The 21,134-nt window shown below is 33.3% G+C and overlaps 1 long non-coding RNA gene across 2 annotated transcripts in view; it reads left to right on the forward strand.

The window, feature by feature from the left end:
* The first annotated feature begins 246 nt into the window (after positions 1-246).
* Positions 247-21,134, forward strand: part of LOC137863778 (uncharacterized) — a 45,999-nt gene continuing 25,111 nt past the window's right edge. Inside the window, exon 1 of one of the 2 annotated variants that reach the window (XR_011101140.1) lies at positions 247-405. This is a non-coding gene — a long non-coding RNA (uncharacterized lncRNA). Of the gene's footprint in view, positions 406-3,987; positions 4,215-21,134 lie in introns of those variants that run through there. The other variant, XR_011101139.1, reaches the window with a different exon arrangement.

Consider the following 21,134-nt stretch of genomic DNA (forward strand, 5'->3'; position numbering starts at 1 on the left):
CATTATTTGCCTGAGTATTAGCAAGATTTAGACTTTTCTCTGTACAAAGACTCTGGAAGGTGAGAATTACTTTATACCCTTTCATAAATTATTCCCTTCCAACTAAATGTGTATTCCTCAGGATGAATATGACACTAAATGAATTAAGCAATTTTCCCCAGAGACCTGAAATAACTTCCTTCTGTTACTGAGGAATTTCAAGCAACATCCTGTACTGGACGTTTGCAAGTTAAAAAGATGTCTTCTGCTGTTCTGGTGCCTCAGACCTTCTTCCTCTCAGCATATATCCACCATCTACCTTTCCTCTTCATAACATGCAAGTGTTTGTCACAGTTTAAACTTAAAAAAAAAAAAAATAAATCACTGCTGTTGGTAGAATTGAAGAAATGATCTCTGGAGAATAAGGTTAGTGTATATATTTAATGTGAAATGAGTAGTGATTCAATCTCATGCAGACAATGAACTTCCCTGACCAGATGTGCTTTGTATAATTCTTGCCTGACATTATACTTGAGTGCACTGCTTTTGCAAAAGACAGCAAGATTGCTGCTATTTACCCCTGTGCTGTTAAATACTTAGGTGTTGAATTATTTCATGCTTTGAAACATAGTACTACTACTGTTTGTTGTGAATATATTATTTTGAGACCTTCATTCTTGAGTGATTTCTCTGTATGGAAGAGGAAGATTGTGTATAAATTGTTTCCAGCATTATTTTTGGAATAAGTGTATATCCAAAGGAAATTTCTAGTCGTGGCTGTAGCTACTACAGAGCTCAATTTTCTTTTCCTTCAATTCTCTTCAAGTCGACTGCATCAGAAAAATAAGGCTTCCCTTATTTCTTTACCTCATGTACAGATAGAATATCTGTACCAAATCTGAAATAGGTCTTGTTGGTTTATATGCACCTTCCTACTGTAGTGGAAAATGTAAAGTAATAAATAGGTTATATAACCTGTTTTCAAATGTTTTCAGTGGTATAAAGTCGTGTAACCCTTCCATCTGTCAGGAAGGATATAGATATTATTTGTCCCAATTTTGTCTAAGAGCTAGACTTGGACCTTTTATGTTCTATTTTCTAGATGATGTTGAGTATTCAAATATCTAAATAATTTCATAATATTTTTAACAAGTTCTAAAGCATGCCCACTGTTTAATTTGATCCACTTTCTGACAGGAAATTTGATATTGTGTTGTTGCTTATGTCTGGAAAGTGCCACTAAAATGGCATGTTTCGTTTTGTTCCTATACCAATAAGCTTCAAGCTAATAATGTAAAAAATTCTGTTTACACATCATATAAAATTGCAGAGGAAACTCTCCATTTAGTCCAGCAAATTGTAAACAGTGAGGAAAGAGTTCTGTATTTCCATGCTATTCAGGATAGACAGGAAATCTGGAACAGGTAATTATAAGTAGTAAATCAGCAACATAGTTTCAAAAAGCTTCTTTTGCTTACCCAATATCTAATTCTTCAGTGTAACTTTAATTTCTACAAAAATCCATCATCCTGCTTTACACAAATTACTTTTTACTTAATTTATTTATTTCATTTTTTTTTTTAATGTTATTTTTTTATCTGAGCTCTTATACAGAAGTATTTGCTGTTACTACAAAAAGAAATAAATGGCATATCAGGAAAACAAATTTGCATACAAAGTACAGGCTGTGGAACATTCTGCTTGATTATTGTACAATTTTAATAAGGTGCGTTATGACTATTTCAAAATCTTGGTGAATATGAATTTAAAAGAGTGTGAAAGTTTGCAGTCAAACTAATATAGGTATAGAACAAATATTCATGCTTTAAACTTTGCAGGCTTTCACAGAATCACAGAATCACAGAATTTTCTAGGTTGGAAGAGACCTCAAGATCATCGAGTCCAACCTCTGACCTAAAACTAACAGTCCCCACTAAACCATATCCCTAAGCTCTACATCTAAACGTCTTTTGAAGACTTCCAGGGATGGTGACTCCACCACCTCCCTGGGCAGCCCGTTCCAATGCCTCACAACCCTTTCAGTAAAGAAATTCTTCCTAACATCTAACCTAAAACTCCCCTGGCGTAACTTTAGCCCATTCCCCCTCGTCCTGTCACCAGGCACATGGGAGAACAGGCCAACCCCCACCTCGCTACAGCCTCCTTTAATGTACTTATACAGAGCAATAAGGTCACCCCTGAGCCTCCTCTTCTCTAGGCTGAACAAGCCCAGCTCCTTCAGCCGCTCCTCGTAGGACTTGCTCTCCAGGCCCCTCACCAGCTTCGTCGCCCTTCTCTGGACCCGCTCAAGCACCTCGATGTCCTTCTTGTAGCGAGGGGCCCAAAACTGAACACAGTACTCGAGGTGCGGCCTCACCAGAGCCGAGTACAGGGGGACGATCACCTCCCTAGCCCTGCTGGTCACAGTGTTTCTGATACAAGCCAGGATGCCGTTGGCCTTCTTGGCCACCAGAGCACACTGCTGGCTCATATTCAGCCGACAATTTGTTACAAAGAAGTATTTAAAGACATCTTCTGGAAGTGTATTACAGAAAAGACCTCTTCCAGGTTATGAAGATCAAAATTACCATGTACTGAACATTTTTCCAACTAATTTAAAATAAAGGATGCTTGCTGATGCTAAATTTTGTACAGCCTATGCTGCATGTTTTACACAACTATTATTATGGAAAGTATAATTGATATGACTAGTAGGCATTGGTTTTAAAATCAGATTGTCTAGCAATGGGTTATTTATCTTTGTGACTGTACGTGATGCCAAATACTGTTTATGAATGAGATATTGTTCAAGAAGTATGTCCAAATGCTTGAATTTACTTAATTTGAAGACAGAAATTTGTGTTGACACCTTGAAAGATTGTAATGCTATGGCTAGTATTATAAAGAGAATATTCTGCAAGGTTTTGGTTCATCATTATTAACATTTAGCATTCAAAGAAGCACATAAAAATACCAGGCCAAATGTTCCAAAATCTTAGTGCTTTCCTCTGTTGATATCAGCAATGTCTTACGAGTTTTAACACACTTCATTAATGAACACCCCATGCCAGATGTGCTCCTGTTTATATGCCTAAAAATAACTCTTAAGTTGCTCCATAGCAAATGTTAAGCTGACATAAAGATAAGCTTATGGCAATAATTATATTGCTGCCTTTAAGGTTTATGTTGCACTTGTAATTGAACACACAATTTGGTATTTTTACCCTGAGAATGGTCTTGAGGCTACTACCTAGGAACATCAGAGAAAAGTTATGATGTAAAGATAGAAAGGCATATAATTAATTTTGTCTAAGAGTTATGCTTAAAGTACTGAGCAGACGGCCATTTTTTTAATCTGAAAATCCCATCACTTGCCAGCTGTAGTGTGTCACATACAGCATGTCTGGCTCAAATACAGAAACATTCTACCTTAAAAGTTAGCAGGAATCAGGAACATTTTGTCAATTCTTTAAGAAAGAGTAATTTCTATTTATAAGAAAATAGTACGTAGGATGGGGGAGAAGCTGAGTCTTTCGGGCAGGGGATAGAGTGTGAGGTGAAAAGAAAAATGGCAAGGGAACCCTTAGTGAAAATTTCCTCCTGATTATTTAATTGTTGTAAGCAGAATACTAATAGTCTCAGATATATGTGGACTTTAGATTCCTCTTTCCATTCCTTATTAGGAGTAAAAAACAGAGTTCCAGGGTAACTACCCAATGTATTTTTGTGTGGCACAGTCAACTTCTGTAAAATTATCTAAATGAGATCTAAAAGATGTAGCAACTTGTAGTATATAAACTGGGAACATTGCAACTGAAGATGATGAAGGAGTCAAACTTAGAGTAATTACTATTTAGATTGTCAAAACATGCACATGCCATCCAATATTTGTAGCTGGAAAGAAGATTTTTGAAAGAACAGATGATCAACAGAAAAGCTGGGGAGTGACAGCCAATTGAACTGTCCTTTCTTCTGTCACAAATGTATTTGGAAACGACATCTAGGGTGGGGAGTGATTTCCTGTCCCTGCTGTGTCCCTAACAAGGTCTCTGAGGATGTTAATAAGCAAAATACTCTTACGATTTCTCTTTGCAATACTGTTCTTTAAAATAATGTCAAGTAATGATGCACAGAAGAGGTGCCAAGAATCTGCCTTTCATACAGCTGTCTCTAAATACATTGTGCTTTGGAGAACCAGAGGAAGAGGAAGAGAGAGCTACATAGGAGTTCACAATGTAAGTAATGTCTGTTCATCTGCGGTCAGGTCACTGCTTTCCTGCTGGATTGTCCAGGGTGTGTAGAGCAATGCTAGGGTAAGCTAGTACTGATGGCTTCAGGATTTTTCTGTTGTATTATTCCTGTCTCTCTCTACCTTATGCTATGGAGCAGCCCCTGTTTGCATGACTCTGTTGCACCATGGATCACCAGATCCCCCAGGACAGCCACTGAGATGCCAGATTGCTTAAGCTTGTCATGTAACCTGTCAGTCACAGGTGGCTTTTCCCACTGGTAGCTTCACTTATGAAGTGTTCGTTAATTCATCCTTGATGAGTAATGAAGACCTTAAAACTGTTTTTCTGTAACAAACATTAAATGCTTAAGGAATGTTTACTTGTTAAATATCAGAAGGAGAAGAAAAATCCAGAAAAAAAAAAAAAGTTAAGACAAAAAACAGATTATATACTTTATTCATGTAGTACTGGAGTATATAGTTGTAATTGTGAAGGTTATTATTTTGACAGAAGAAGATAAAGTAGCTTATAATTAGTACTCAAAATGTGCCTCTGTAAAAACAAGGAGTAAGCTAGAAAGTTTTGTCTCGACTAATTAAATGTCATACTACTAATGTTAGTATTTCAGGTACCAAAGACCTTGCAGAGATTAGGTGTTTGAAGATGTAATTAATGCTGCCAGAAACTTCTCAACACATCTATAATTGATCTAAAAACATATAGAGCCAATAGTAGAATAATGTCTTCAAAGTTTAAGGTCATCAGCATTAGTGTGCAAATCAGCATTAGAGTTTTTCTTACACAGAGATGAGACTGGAAAGAAGTAACTGTGTTCCTGTGGACAAGGGCTTAATTCAAGAGAAAGGCCTCGACTTAATCTGTTTTAAGCCAAAATGAAATTTAGCACATACAGAAAGTCTAGCTGTCCTAACACTTACTTAGACCACTTATATCCTCTTCTGTATAGACAAGGAGGTATGTCTTGAGAACATTTAATACTTTAAATGATTTAATCCTTTAAATGATTTCAGATGAAAATACATTTCTGAATTTCATCTTGCAACTCTAATTCTGGTAGTGGTAGAGGTTACAGTGAGCTACTGTTATTGATATAAATTATATACTTTAAAAAGTTTTTCCAGTTATTCTGTATGGTTTGATGCCCAAGTAGTATTCATATGCATGCTTCCTATTAGCTTCCATAGAAGAAAATGCTGATCTATTGGCTCATTATGTGGAAAAACTATTATTTTAAGTGCCAGTGATCTTCATTCATTCTTGTCCAGAGCAATTCTGAAGATTTATCATGACAAAGCGTAATTGTAGTTAGACATACTGCTGTTGTCTTTGCAATAAGAATGAGAAAACATCAGCAGTAAAATAAATAAATAATCAAACAGATAAATTGTCTTTCTCCATGTCTTTCATTTTATGAGGAAATGGGAAAAAACATCTGGAGTTATCTGTGAATCCAAAAGGTACAACCTGAAAAATTCTCTCTTGGCTCATTACATCCATTATCTGTCTTCATTTTCTGCCCCTTTTTTAACTGAATCATATACTATTTCCTTCTGGACTGCTGTTATTCTCTGCTTCATTAGCTGCTAATGAGTTGAGATACAGAACAGCATGTCTTCTTTCTTTATTCTTTCCTAACATTTACTAAGAAGCTGGAGGCTTTATATATATATATATATATACATGTACATATAAATATAATATTAATTAATATTTATTTTATTTTATTTTATTTTATTTTATTTTATTTTATTTTATTTTATTTTATTTTATTTTATTTTTTATTTTATTTCATTTTATTTCATTTTATTTTTTATTTTTCATTTACGTAGAGGGCTGGTGGTTTAAGAAATATCAAGATAGATGATATCTAACTCAATACTCATAGATTTAATTGTACTTACAGATTTATTTATTTTTTGGTTAAACTGAAGATTATCTTTGATTATTTTAAATCTTAAAGATTTATTTGCCTCTCTCTTCAATGATTTATTTTATTCGGAGCTGCAATATGCATGGTCCCATAATTTGAGAATGATAATGAAGGTAAATTGAACTGTTTATTTTTAATCCTTATGTTGATGTTGACTAGCACAAGGAATGATGATTCACACCTACTCTGCATGTCATTTTACAGGCTATTTGCAATGCAAAACAAATAAAAAATGCTTTATACAGATTGGTGATTGAAAAGTATCTTGGACAGCCATGATTATGATGACACAGTAATTTTAATGGCTTGATAATATGCTTCAATTTTAGAAATTTAAGTGTTCAGATGCGAAAAGAGATTCAGCCATTTGTACCTTCTGGCAATGTATTTGTCAATAGTACATTTTAAACTGTTTGAAAACATGATATTGGACAACATTTTTCTATTTTTCATGTTAAGGGATTCTTAAAATTCTAGAATTATGGCATACCACTGAAAAATGAACTATAAAATTGATAATTAATAATGCTCTTACTCTTACAAAACATGCTTGGAAGTACTAAGGAAACAGTTTGAAACATTAGTGTTACATTTGAATTTAGAATTTAAAAGCCCTTTTCACTTGCATTTATATAATTATTTATAGACATTATCAGTTGAACGGTATATACTTTTAGAGGAAATGAAACATCTCATTCACAGAAATAGTTCATTTTAAAAAGTTGTATCTGTGATTAACGCAAATATCTTATTAGCTTGATATTTGGTCCAAGATATTTGAATATGATAATGAATAAACTTAACTTTTGTGGAAAATCTCATCTGTAATTCAGAACAGACACCAAGCTTTCTTCATTAGATGACTGAAACTGGTTCATAATATTAAAGAACTAGATAATCAGAAATTATTAAAAGGCCTAAAGGCATCATGTAAAATCAGTCAGATATGTCAGTATCTTGAGACTGCTAAATATCTTTTTAAAATATGAATCAGCTTTCATGACCTTGAAAGTTCAGACAAGCCCATAGTTATAGTTTGCCATGAAGTAACTTACAATCATATCTGCATACAGGACTGCCTTGTTCTGTTGACGGTCTCTTGGAAGGAGAGGGACATCCTGCTACTTCTGGTGGTAGCTATATGAAATTTGGTGTGGTTTGAGAAAATATGTATTATTTAGCTAGCACTTAACCCCATTAATTCAAATAATCATTTTTGAATACCAGCAATGGTTATGCTTTCAAAATTTCATGCTATGTACTTCTCTGGTAGGAGAAAAGAGTCTTCTACTCTTAAATTATCTTTTGTTTTCCATACTGGGTGGGCCTCACCCAGGATTTTACTGCTTTATGGTTTCTTATGATTTGTGAGCTTAATCATCTAATAGGACTCTTCTGGCTCTGTTGGGGGCCAGAGAGCTTTTATGTTTGACATAGTAAACAGTAAAAATTATAATGCTTTCATAATGAATAACAAGAACTGTCAACCATTAAAAACATTATCCATCTGTGAAAGTATTAGAGGTTAAAAAATGTAAATACAGAAAAAGATGCAAACATAGCATATCAGTTGGTACAAGTTAGTGGCATTGTTTTTCTGAAATGCCACTCTACTGTTAAATAAACAACTAACACCCACTACCACGACCAGAATACTAAACAGAAGTTTGGTAGTTTTGGCACTATTTTAATAATGTTAAAGAAGGTTTAATAGAAATGTTTTGTATCATTCACAATATTTTCACTTAATAGTTCTAACCACACATTCTGCCAGATATAAGCATATTTAAATAAGCTTAATTACAGATAAGAATGACATTCTATTCTCAAAATGCTTGGGATTTTCAGCTCCAAACAACTTTTTTTGCATTGGATTCAGGATGATTTCTTTGTTGAGTGCCTTTTAAGGAAAGCTGTTACACATTTATGCAATAGTAAGGTAGTATATATATTTATATATTAATGTAAGGTAGTATATATATTGTATTATTATATGTATATTGTATATAAATTGCAAGGTAGTATATATATTTATATATTAATGTCCTTCTATTGGAAGTCTTTGACTGTTGTTCTTACTCCTACCTTCTTTCTAGCTATATGGCATATGTGGCCACAGGTTTGACTTGTGAACCTGGAGTCCTGTTTGTATGTAACAGCTGAAAATATATTTTTTGGTTCTATGACTGAGAGATGGGATTTCCAAATTCACTTAATGAGCATCTAGGCTAATCAATTCTTTAGAAACTATATGGGTTTAATTTTAGTCTCATCAACAATCAAAAAAAAAAAAAAAAAAAAGAATTTAGGAAAGGATTCTTTAAAGAAATATATCTTTTCAGTTGTTTTTTTTTTTTTCAAATTGATTCTTGAGGCAAGAAAATAGCTTTGAAATCCATACTGTCTCCAAAATGAAAATGTTGAAAAGGAAATATTCTCTTTGTAAGTTCTGGGACTTCTATGGAAAAAGTAGCCCACCCTTTCTCTACTTGTGTAGGTAGGTTCCACCAAAATGATTTCTTAACTGGGAGTCATGATAATTCTGCACCAATGACAAAAGCAGTAAGACCTTCAGCATTGGAAACATTGACTTACTATTGGATTACACTGAAACAATAATTGATTTTAAATGCAGAACACAAGATTATAATGATATTTTCAAATGTATAAAACTAATTATCTCCAGAAATGATAAAATTTAAAATGCAACCAGTTTAAAGGTAATTAAATACATTTTACAACATAAAATACTATAATTGACTACTCGAACAATTTTTAATTAAAATTGAAATTTCATGCCTGGAATTCTAATCTGTGTTTAAAGGTGCAAATTTAATCCACATGATGTAGTGATACCAGATTATGAACCATACCAGTTGTTCTTTTGAATTTGGTTGGCAAAACTGTTTTTTTCTGTGAATAACTTTTTTTTTGCTCATATATTTCTGTTGTATATTCAGATTTTTTCCTAAGCAAGTCATTAACTGGTAATTTTTTTCCTATCTTCTTAAATTTCAAAATGTGATGAAATTATTTTTAAAATGCAGGTGTTCTCAAGCAAATAGGCTCTTATCACTATATATCCACTGCATAGGAAGGGATGGAATCTACATTTTCTTGGGATTATTTATCCACTTATTTTGATGTGTATGTATAGATGTAAATGTCTTTTCATTGAAGGCTGAAGTTGGCCCTATATCTTGCTAAGGAAGGCAGTAATGTGCCATGCAACTGGTCCTTCCTGGGCTGCACATTAACACATTACATTGTGTCTATTAAAAAATAATATAGAAAGAAGAAATCTGTGGGTATCACAGGCCTTTCCTAAATCTTGTAACACATAGCCACAATGAGACTTCTGTTCTCCACTACTTAGATGCACAGAAATTAAACAAATTTAAATACCGTATTGCAGCAGAACCAAGACAGCAATGGTCTCAGACTTTGAGAGGAAATGTGGGAAACTTCTTCCTCTCTGGGCAACAGCAAAATTTCTTTTATGAAAGACAAAAGAAATGGGGCAAAGAAATCACTAACTAGATCAGATTTGACAGAGGTATGAAAATGAGTTAAAATAAATTGAATAAAATCTGAACATGAATGCTAAGAAATAGGAAACTGTTATCATAGTGTCTACTAAATTTACAGACTTGGAAGTAGATGTGCAGCAGATCAGAAAAGTTGTCTGGGAAAAATATGAAAGGCTAGGCTCAATAAAAAGTTTCAGAGCTTAAATTTGAAATAATCTTATTAAACCAAGGTGAAAATGCCTTTAAATCTCTCTAAATAAAATGGACTTGCAAAAAATATGAGAAACAGTGCACCATGAGTCCATGGAATTACCTAAGACTAGCATATGAAAACTCAGTTTAGTATTGTGTTCTTTTTACATCTGGATTATCTTTTTTTTTTTTATCAAGTCAGGAATGCACATCAATAAATCCATATGCATCTTAAAATAAGAAATAAGAGAATCAGAAAACCCAAAGATTACTGATTTTACACAATAGCCATCTAGAGATGGAAATGTGAGGAGGGAATATGTTTAATATTACTCTATTTCAAAGCCGCATAGGATATTGTTTAATTAGGGGATTTTCAGTTCTGCTTTCTACCCTTGATAGAAAGGTGAACACATATAGTTCTTTGTTATTATTAAAAAATAATACAAAAATACATCAGTTTGAAAGCGAAAGGACCTGTCAATTTCTATGTAACGTTGTTTGCACTCTTCTGCTGCTTATGTGGCCATGGCAGATAAGTTTTTACATAAGATCAGCTTCACCATCATGGTTATACTTATGAAGATAAAATTGAAAGTTCAATTAAACACAGCTAGAAGGCATGAAAGAAGTGATATCATTATCTTAGGTTCCTATTACCTTCTAACTGAAAAAGAGTGTACTGGGTCTGGCGGTAAAACCACTACAAAGGGATGCATGGAAATAATCAATAAACTGCCTATACTAAATATAATAATGAAAGGAAATAGATATATTCTTTCAGAAAACAAATAGGAAAAAAACAGAACAACAACAACAAAACCAAAGATGTTTTTATACAAATAAAATAATTAAATAATAATAATAATAATAATAATAATAATAATAATAATAATAATAATAATAATAATAGAACAGTTTAGCTTCTCTACATGCTATTTTCTTAGTCAATGAGCAGCTATTTAATTCAGTGTATTCTTCTCTGTTCAGACTTGCTTTAGCTATATCTACCAGTTATTTTAAAGACAGTACTTTTCCATAGCTCACTTGTTGATTAAGCAGTTAGTTTCAAACTTAAAGAACAGTGAAATGTGAAATCATATACAAAAATTAAGATGTGTAAAACCTGCCCCACCAGTATGTTTCAAAGTATCAATTTCAGCAAATGGAAAAGGTATATAACATACTCAGGAGGAGAGAATTGTAGGTAATAATGAAAAATCAATAAATAATGAATACAATAGTGGTTAAAAAAAAGTTATATTATCACCATTTCAGAAAAGAGATGGAGCCATTAAATATGTTTGCATATTTTGAACACATTAATTTAGGTTGAAATTTATTAGATCACAATAAATTTCATATGTTTTGTGTCACCAGTTATGTATAAAACAAGTTTCATCAAAACATGTTCATCTTAATCTTAAACCATTCATGACTTTCTTGAATGCTATACACTGCTTGTTATCCAGTCTAGAAAATTTAAATAAGAATTCCATTTGCATTCAGTGTGAGCTTGCTTTTGAATGGAAGGATATTTTTTCCATGATTTGTATATGTAAGTAATTCTTCTGAAGTTCTTCCATCTTAACTAGAGCTTTGAAATGATTGCTAGTACAGACAACACTATGCTTAAAAACTGTGCAGAAGTCCACCTTTAAAATTAAACATATATTAGAAATACATTTTCCTACAGAGATGATGAAATAACACTGCAGGGAGGTAGATAAATACTTAAACATTAAAGACAGAAAAGTAATGTGTTTTAATCATGATAAAGGAAAAGCTGAAGCTAAGAGGAGTTTAAATTTTAATATATTTTTCTTTCATTCAGATTTAAAGTAAATTAATTCTCACATGGAAAACTAAATCCTTAGAGATACCACCAGAATACACTACCAAATAAGTTTTACCCACTAAAAAGGCAGTGTTGCTTACATAGGAAGGTCAATAATGTTTTCCTTTTTTATTTTAAAAAGACTTTTTTTTTTTTAATATTAATTCATTTTCAGTTAATGGAAGATGGAAGTTGTTTATTTTGTTCTTGTTTTCTGTCAGTTAAAGGTATGACCTGACAGCTATTTAAATATCTACCGAGACCCTCATGCTTTGTTTTTCTTTTTTTTGTTTTGTTTTGTTTTGTTTTGTTTTTTCAAAGCAAAAGCATAGTTTGTATTCTTCAAAAGTTTATACTCTGTGAATCACAAGTCAGGTACATGACCCAAGCCTGGATCGTCTTGCTTTCTATGTCATAAAGCTCATTGTAATTTTCACAGATTTACTCACTGATAATTAACTCTGAAATTCAGAGCACTAAAGCCTTTTATTTTCATAAGCAATAGTGAAATGCTCCCCTCAGTACTTATCCCAGAAAATGAACAACTTTGAAAAAGAGCCTAAGCAGCCAAAAATATGCTATATAAAATATGCATTGAGTCAGAAGAAGGAAGAAAATCAATAGAGTTCTTATAAATTCCATTAGCCCAAGGGCATCAGTGACTTGCAATATAAGCCAACACATTAAGTGTTTTGTTTTGACAATTTACTCATAAATAAATTTATACTTTCTCAGCATAGTAACTGGCAGTGCTAAAATCCACAGCTTTGGTATATGCATCTTCCCTTTCATCTCCACCAGTTGTAGATATGCTAACTTGGGGCTGTTTTACAGATGATGTCATGTCTTGCAAGCTTTTTAGTATATCTTCATGACTTACAGTAAACATCAAAATGCATATATGCAGATGCCATCAAAATTTTTGATATATTGAAGCATGAGATAGAACAGAAAATAGCATAAAATAAACACAGTTTGTTCAAGCAATGGCTATATTTGCTTTCACATATTTTATATTCAAAAACAGATCACAAGTATTAAGTGAGCTTTTTGTAAAAACTATAGTATTCCTGGCTACCTTACTGTGGTGTGGTTACTCAGAGAGAACGTCCTTATAGAACCACTGTTTGAACGGCATTTTTGGAGCAATTAACTTAGTGTTCTATTTAATATATACAAAAAGCTGTGGATTTGATGGACCAAGGTTCAAGAAATATATGTTTCAAATCAGAATATTTTTCCTTTCATTTGGTGCTATTTATCTGTTAGCCATAGCTTACAAATTGCAGCTTCCCTGATCAAGGAAGAAAATGATGTTTGCTCATAGCTGCAGACAATTTTCAAAGCAGCCACAGATTCAGCTTTTCATATGGAGTGGATGTACTTCAGAGGAATAAAATAAAAATGAACAACTATAAAAAGAAAATAGCCAATGCAATCAAATAGAAAGTGGGTCTGATGGTGTTATTCTTTTAATAGCTTTTTGATAGTTCTGTTTCCAGAGTAGAGTCAGTCCCCGAATTTGGTGAGGTAGCGGCTATGTTTCTCTCTGTGCCTTAAGGACAAATAGCTCATTGCAGATGGTCTGACTTGATGTTCAGGATATCAGAAATACTTTATTGTAAACTAATTTACAGTGTCAGCCAGTCAGTGTCCTCTATGTCACCACCAACACTTTTCTGAGGTTTGCCAAGAGCCAATGGGCTTGCCATTGTGCCTGTTTATCTCAGTGGCCTTTAGTCTTACTGTGGGAGAGTTTAAAAATATACTATTCAGGGCAGACTTTATTCAAAACAAAAAAAAAAGAGTTCACAGTGGTCCTTTCCAGTCTCAAGGTGGCTTCAAACTTATCAAGAGAGAATGTTAATAATTTTACTCACTTGGTAATGATTTCCAGTAAGGAATTCAGTGACTTTTTACTAAAGTTATTTGTTAAAATTGACAAGTAAATACATTAGGAGATGTATTACTTATTCTGAATTTTCTCTTAAAATTAAATCTCTAGTCCCTAGGTAATGTTGCCGTAACGAAATTTTCAGTGTTAATAAGAAGCATAAACATATGCATCACTATTACACTGCTGTAGTTATCCCAAGACAATCATGAAGTGACACTCCTTAAAGAGCTTTTGCTTACCAATTTGTATCAATTGTCATTGATGTTGCTGTCCTTACTGCTTCTATTTTTCTGCTGAGTTCTTGCCTTGTTTGCTTTCAGTACTGTTGAGAGGTAGATGATTTGTGCTTTTGTTTGCTTGAATATTTTTTTTCTTTCTGAAAAGTGTTTCAGTCTGAAGAACTTACAACTTATTTTGAAAGTAAATATTTTCATCAAGAATCCTTGTTCTAATTTAAAAATCAATGTCAAGTCATTACTCTCTTTTCCTGCCCATCTCCAATTAAAGAAATAATAGCTAGACAAATTTTGGTATCTTTTCATCATCATAAATATGGCCAGCTATGCACATATATCTTGCCTATAGAAGAACTGGTGTTCTACAAAGCATAATATCATATAACAGTATCTAGGATGTACATCTCTTATTTCAGAGAAAAACAAACTATTCCATTCTTGTTTCTCAAAACCGATCAAGGTTGGGTTGAAAAGATAGGAAAGAAAAAAGAAAAGATTTGCCACAGATAAACTGCATATGTCATATCAAATATGAAGTGTTTGAGTATACCAGTTTCTGACATGATCAGGTTTGGCAGAGGTTCAAATAAGGTAAAATATTGTGAAAAACTGGTAAGTATAATATAATTGGTTAGTAGCTAACAAAGTTATGAGATGCCCCAACGTACAAAACAATGATGGTAAAGAAATCTTACAAAAAAATAAGTTCACTCATTTTATAAATTTAATGCAATGGTGTGAAAGGAATCAAATCTGCTAAAAATAAATTAGTAATTTCAGATAAGTAATGGCACAGCTTATTCAGATAAAATAACTCATTCTTAGGGCATTGTTTAAACATACTTAAAATATATTTGCCATATAAATGCAATGCCTTTAATTTTTAAAGAATGTGCACTTGTGTGTGTGTGTTGCAATTTTTCACAATATTTTATTGGCTTCTACTGATAAAATAATGAACAAAGCTCAGGGTAGCATAGATAATTTCATGATCAAGTACACTTAGTTGTTCTTGAGTCAAATTTGACTAGCTTAGCAGTTATGAGTTATGCCATTTGTTTACATTATGGTAATTACAAGTTTTTCTATTCACAGTGAGTAAGTTTTTCATCAGACTCATGCTCAGGTCAATGCCAGTACTTTATTGATCGCTGTGACTTATCTTAGCTATTCACTTTTGGCTTCTCTTTACTCTTTGTTAGTTTCTGTGTTCAAAGCTATTGCTTGTAGGTCTACAATACAAAAATATACAGAACAATATAGAAATAATGTCTATGGAAATACCTGAGGCTTTTAATTGAGTTTACTATGTGGGTTTGCCTTGTTTCTTGGTTTGCCTTGTTTCTTGATGCATGCGAAACACAATGCCTTCTGACTAATCTAAACTCGCCTCTTTCACCACTAAGAAGGTCGCTCTTCAATAACTTAGATGTGATACCATAGTACAACTTTGAGACTTTTCTCTGGATAAAAAACTCAATGTTAATACCATTCATTTGTCTATAATTTTTATCTAGGAAAAAGCATAATTAAAGTATGAATTGTAATTATGTACAACTGAATTGTATATACTTCACTTACCTTCACTTACCATTTTTATTTTATTTTATTTTATTTTATTTTATTTTATTTTATTTTATTTTATTTTATTTTATTTTATTTTATTTTATTTTATTTTATTTTTATTTTATTTTATTTTATTTTATTTTTAGGAAGAACTCAGAAGGTCTTTAGATTGATGAGTGAGTAGGATTAAATAACAAAAGAATGTGATTTGTGTTTGCTGCTCAGAGCTATAATATTTTTAAACATCAACAGCATTGAAATGACAAGTAAATGTACAATTTAGTCCTGTCAAATAGTGTGGGTGTATTTGAAGTTGACAAGGCATAAACTGTGAAGTGGTATCCCTTTTAACCAGTATAGCACTAATGTACATTGATATAACATCAAGGGATAATATAGTCTTTCATTAATTGAAACTGCAAGAATTATGTAGAACTTTTGGAATTTAATTCTACTGTTCTGGTACAAACTATACTTTAATGCCTAGAGAGTTTGAAACAAACTTTTTTGGACAAAAGGCTATAAAGACTGAGAAAGAAAGAAAGAAAGTCAGTTAAAAAATGCAGCTGACCTGAATAACCTCCCTGTTCTGTTATTTTTGCTTTGTTTTGTTACATTTCCTTTGGAATTGTATAGCTTTCTACATTGGTGTTTTTCTTCTTGCATGAAGAGATTACTGTCAATCCTGTCACAACAACCCTACCTCTGGCTGAAATTTTACCTTTTCATCTCCCTACAGACCACTTCCCAGCAATTCTGCAACAATCAGGGCCAACGTTAGAGGGGACAGGGCACCAATCCATGGTATGCAGGCAGTGGGATCTGCTGAGAAAAATGGGTATTAGTATTTCTTAGGATTTACTTCTTTTTGGCAAAGAACTGACAAAGAAAGAGTAAATGTTTTCTTGTCTTGCCTTCAGACCTTTGTCAGACTTCCATTTGTTCAGCAATATGCTTTGAAAAGTTGGTATTCCCTGAAGCTCCTGGATATGAGCAGTTAGACTGATGCCTATGGAAAAGAGGTTCCATAATTAAAAGCCCCAGAATTTCTTGTCTCTAAAATGCCCTGGGAATGGTCCTTGTGATATTTCTTACCTTGACAGCTAGTCCTACAAAGGAGCAGAACATTCAAAAATGTTCTATTATTAGAGCAAGCTTTAGGCAAATTACTTATCAAAACATAAATTAATGCAAGGTTACCAATTCCAGTTCTTTTCCAATGCACAGCAGCAACTGGAAAAAAAGATTACTAGAAATTTCCTTTTCCTACTTAGAGATATTGGTTGCCTTTAGTAAGGCTTTCCTAGGGACAAGTTTTTTATCTAGGCCTCCGTAAATAATATAAACATGTTGCTCTAATTTTGCATCCCCAGTAACTTGTATGAACTTAGTTTAAAAGTATATTTGAGCTCATAACCCGTTGTATAACATTTTGTAGCAAACAACTCAATTATATCTTCAGCTTGATAAAGTACGTAATTTACAGAGGTAAATTTACAGAGGTAGGCTGTGGAAAATATTTTCAATTTACAACTATTTTTAAAGAAAGTTTCATAAGTTATTTATCAGGAAATTTAAAAAAAATGGAATTAACCATATAAGATTCATCAAAATTTAAACAATTTACAAACAACACAAAGTAAATATTTACTTAAGGAAATTGTCTCCTGTGTGTACTATATGCATTGGAATAGAACACTTAAGGTCTCTACATTTTATAGGTTTTTATTAGTTATAAAGAATAGCAGGTGGTAGTGAAAATAATTAGGAAAATAATAACCAATTTTGAGTATTTGTGCCTCACTTCTTTTACTGCAGCACACATTTCAACTTTAGCTGCCAAGCTTAATGGCCAGGCATACTGTTTTTAATCACAAATTAAATTCCGACTTATTAAAGTTCTTCCAGTTTTACACAACAATCTTTAATCATTAAAATTTAGTTCACTGCTTTCTGTTAACAGAAGTTTGTTTTCAGCACATAATCAGCATTTGCTGGATGTGAATATGTAGAAACTGTTCTCTTTTACAGGAATGTGTCTTAGCAACCATGTCCTCTTGATTCCTTTGGGTACACAGGGGAAGGAAATTAAACTTTCTTTTCTAATTAACATAATGCAGTTAGTCCAGATTGACGAAGGGGTGGCTGTACATCTGTGACTGAGGGAATAAACCAAATATGTCAATTTGGATAAAAAAGTAAACATTCTATATTCATCACAGAATTTCAGATTAATTGTCAGCACAATAATTATGTAAGTGTAATTAATGTGCAGACTCTGAAGTCACTGGAGTAACAGGAATGGCCAAATACAAGTCTGTAGTGTTGTCAACATTTATGCAATAACAGGAATTTTAAGGGTGCTGTTATATATAATTAATTCAGCAAGCTGCCTGCTTATCAGCTAAATAAAATGATTAACGGTTATGACCCTGTAAATTTTTGACAGTCATCTCTTGTGATTGTAGCAAGGCTGTTTTATGGAATGGTGGGTTTTGATTGCATGTTGTCTTGTCAGTTGTGTCTTTGCTTTCACCTTGCTAGCCAAGCATCTTCTCCATCTCTGGCTTACAAATTAAACTGAAAAGGCAGCTGTTAAAATGTTCATCATTATATTTGTTTTTATTGTAATTACTTTGTGCAAACTGGAATATATGTTTCTATGTACATATATTCAATTTATATATGCATATTTACTTTAAGTACATATACGTATGTATATATGTATATATACATGCATATATATATATACATATATGTATACATATATATTTACATGTGTATACACTATATATACTTGTATATATAAATTGGACATATGTTCCAATACACATATTGCAAGATATGTAGTTTTTAATTTTAAGTTTACTTAAGTTTACTTTTTAATTTTAAGTTTACTGTACACTTGAGCTGCAGCTGAAGGGCTCATAGAAGAGTTTTATCCCCCAAATGTTTACATGGATTTTTAAGGAATACAAAAAGACATTGTCTCACTTCTATCTAACATTCCTCAGGAATCCTATTCTTTTTATGATTCAACGTTAGCCAATGTACTTACCATAGTGTATATGCACATATTTAGCAATTTGGTTTTCTTCCTCTCTAGACAAACTGTCCATATAAGAATAAAAGCATATTTAGCAAAATGAAATGAAATATTGGTTAAGTTCATCTGGAAAATCAGGTTAGATGTCTTCAGACAAAAGTTGTAAACAGATACATCATTACAAATAAAGGCAGTCATCAGTGCTTAGGGACTTGAATTATAGGTTTTGTTGAAGAATTTGGTGATAGTGAAGTGACTGTTGTAGTGTGATCATTGATAAAAGAGAAAAATGCATGAGTTTTTGTAAATTTCTGTGTGAATATTAAATTCTTTTGTACTATTCTGTGGTGGGTTGGTGTTGGACTGCAGCTAGGCACCCGATGGGCTACTCTCTCACTTCTACCCATTACAGAACGTGGAGAAAATAAGAGGAAAAAACTTCTGGATTGAGATAAAGACAGGGAAATCACCAATTTCTGTCACTGATGAAACAGACTTGTTTCATCAAACAAAAACAGAAAGAACAGACAATTTTCCTGGGGAAAATTAATTTAATTTATTGCCAAGTAAAATAATTTTGGATAGTGAGAAATGAAGCCAAAAACTAAAATGCCTTCCTGCTGCTCTCCCTGTTGTTTTTTCCCACCCCCAGGACCAGCTCCTATATCTCAACCCCAAACGGTGCAGGGAGGCCTCCTTGTGGTGCTCTGATCTCCTTGTTCTCCACACTTCTCATCCTTGCATGAGCTGTGGGGGTTGCCTGCTCAGGGGTCTGCACCATCTCCTCCTCTCCTCCCTCTCTGGCCCATCCCATTCCATTCCCAGGGCTGTTTCTCACATGCTTTCCCCCACTGCTGGGCAGTGTTTTACCCTTTCTTCAAGGCACAAGGGTGCCAACACTGTCACCAGTGTTGCCACTGGGCCCTGTGGTGGGTCTGGCTGGAACTGGGTATGCCCAGTGAAGGTTCACCAAAGTCTCCTCACAGAGGCTGCCCCTGCATCCTCCTCACTGCCAAAACCTCACTGCATAGAACTAAGAAAAGTCTTTAAGAGATTTTTCTTTAAGACATTTTTCTTTAAGAGATTAAGAGATCTTCCTCTACACAGGTGATGCTTGGCGTGGGTAGCCTGAAATTTCTGGCAGCTACCTCTGCCACGAAAGAGCATGAACTGAGCTGCTGAGTCCTGAGATACCTGCTGTCAGGGGAGCAGCAGCATACCAGCACAACAGGATTCCCTATTAGCACAGTAAATTCTACTTTTCCTTTGATTTGCCAAATATTGCCAGTTTCTCTATAGGTGTGGCTAAGGTTGAGGGACACCCCCAGAAGTATACTACAGGTAGCTGGAGGGAGGAAACATTGAGGGAGCAAATGGTGCTGTTTTTCTGTTTGCTTGCTTACCCTTCCCCCTCTGCCCCCCCCTTTTTTTTTTAATTTTTGTTTTTGTTTTGTGATTCTCCCAGAGGAAAACTGGATACTTCACTCTACAGCCCTCAGGTCTGCTCTCTGCAGCATTTTCCTGGCAAGAGCAAAAACTGGTTTTCTTGCGATGGTTGTGACAGTTTAATAATAAACGAGGGACAAAGAGATAAAAAGAGGGAAACAAGTAGAGGGGAGGCCTTCGTGTTTGTAGCTAGTAATGCTTCCAAACTGGAAAAGAAAAACAAGGATTTTCTGAAAAAGTAAGAAGTGCTTAAGAGAAAATACAAAATAAAACTTTGAATAAAATAAGCTCCAGATGGTCATTAAATATGTTAAATGGCAGTCTGCTTTCAGCCCACCAGGCACCAATTTTATTATTCTAATAACATCTTAAAATGAAAAAGATAAAGTCTTGTAAAAAGAGGCTGTTAACTTTGATGGCACTTAATCCAGATAACTTTTAGAATAGCCATTATTGTGCAAAGATACAAAACATATATTCAGCAACAAAAATAGTTCTTTGCTGAAAGGCGCTCATGTGGACATTGGCAGAATTTTTCAGTTATCTTTTGCATGAAGATGCTTAAAAATGACATTTTCAAAAGATGAAACAAACGTTGCATTGTAAAATAAAATTGTTTATTCTGAAATCAAAATTTTGGACATTGAAAATTCAGATAAGAATACATCACATAGTACTACATACACACTAGTAATATTTGATATATATTACATATATATATGAATATTTGATCATGCAATAAGGTAAATCATTCTCAACTACTGAGAGTTACTTGTACAGATGTTTATAGGGGTGTTCATAAGGTAGAGGTTTCTGGTATGGGATTTGTGTATTAATTTTTAGATATTTAAATATAAAAGTTTGATAAGTTGTAAATAAATATAACTGGGATCATTTCACATTTTCAGAGATTGAAAACGGAATACTATGATCTTGTCTATTTGCTTCTTTTGAGAGGGTGTGAAGTCTGAGATCTTGTAATGGTAAAACTCCCTTTCTAAAAGTCCCCAAGCGTTTATGGTATTGTTTCAAATGAAGCTTGGTTTTCTGTAAAGGAATTTTATGGCATTTAGATTATAAGGAGGTAGTATAGCTTTCCAGATTGAGTTACCTTTAATGCTTTATTTTTGTGATAACATTTTCCTAGTTTATCCAAAGATGTTTGCTCTTTGCTTTGATTTCACATCCTAGATATGATTGTAAATTTTTCACGCAGTCTTTA

Source organism: Anas acuta, chromosome 13, assembly GCF_963932015.1.
Source record: "Anas acuta chromosome 13, bAnaAcu1.1, whole genome shotgun sequence".
Taxonomy (NCBI): Eukaryota; Metazoa; Chordata; class Aves; order Anseriformes; family Anatidae; genus Anas; species Anas acuta.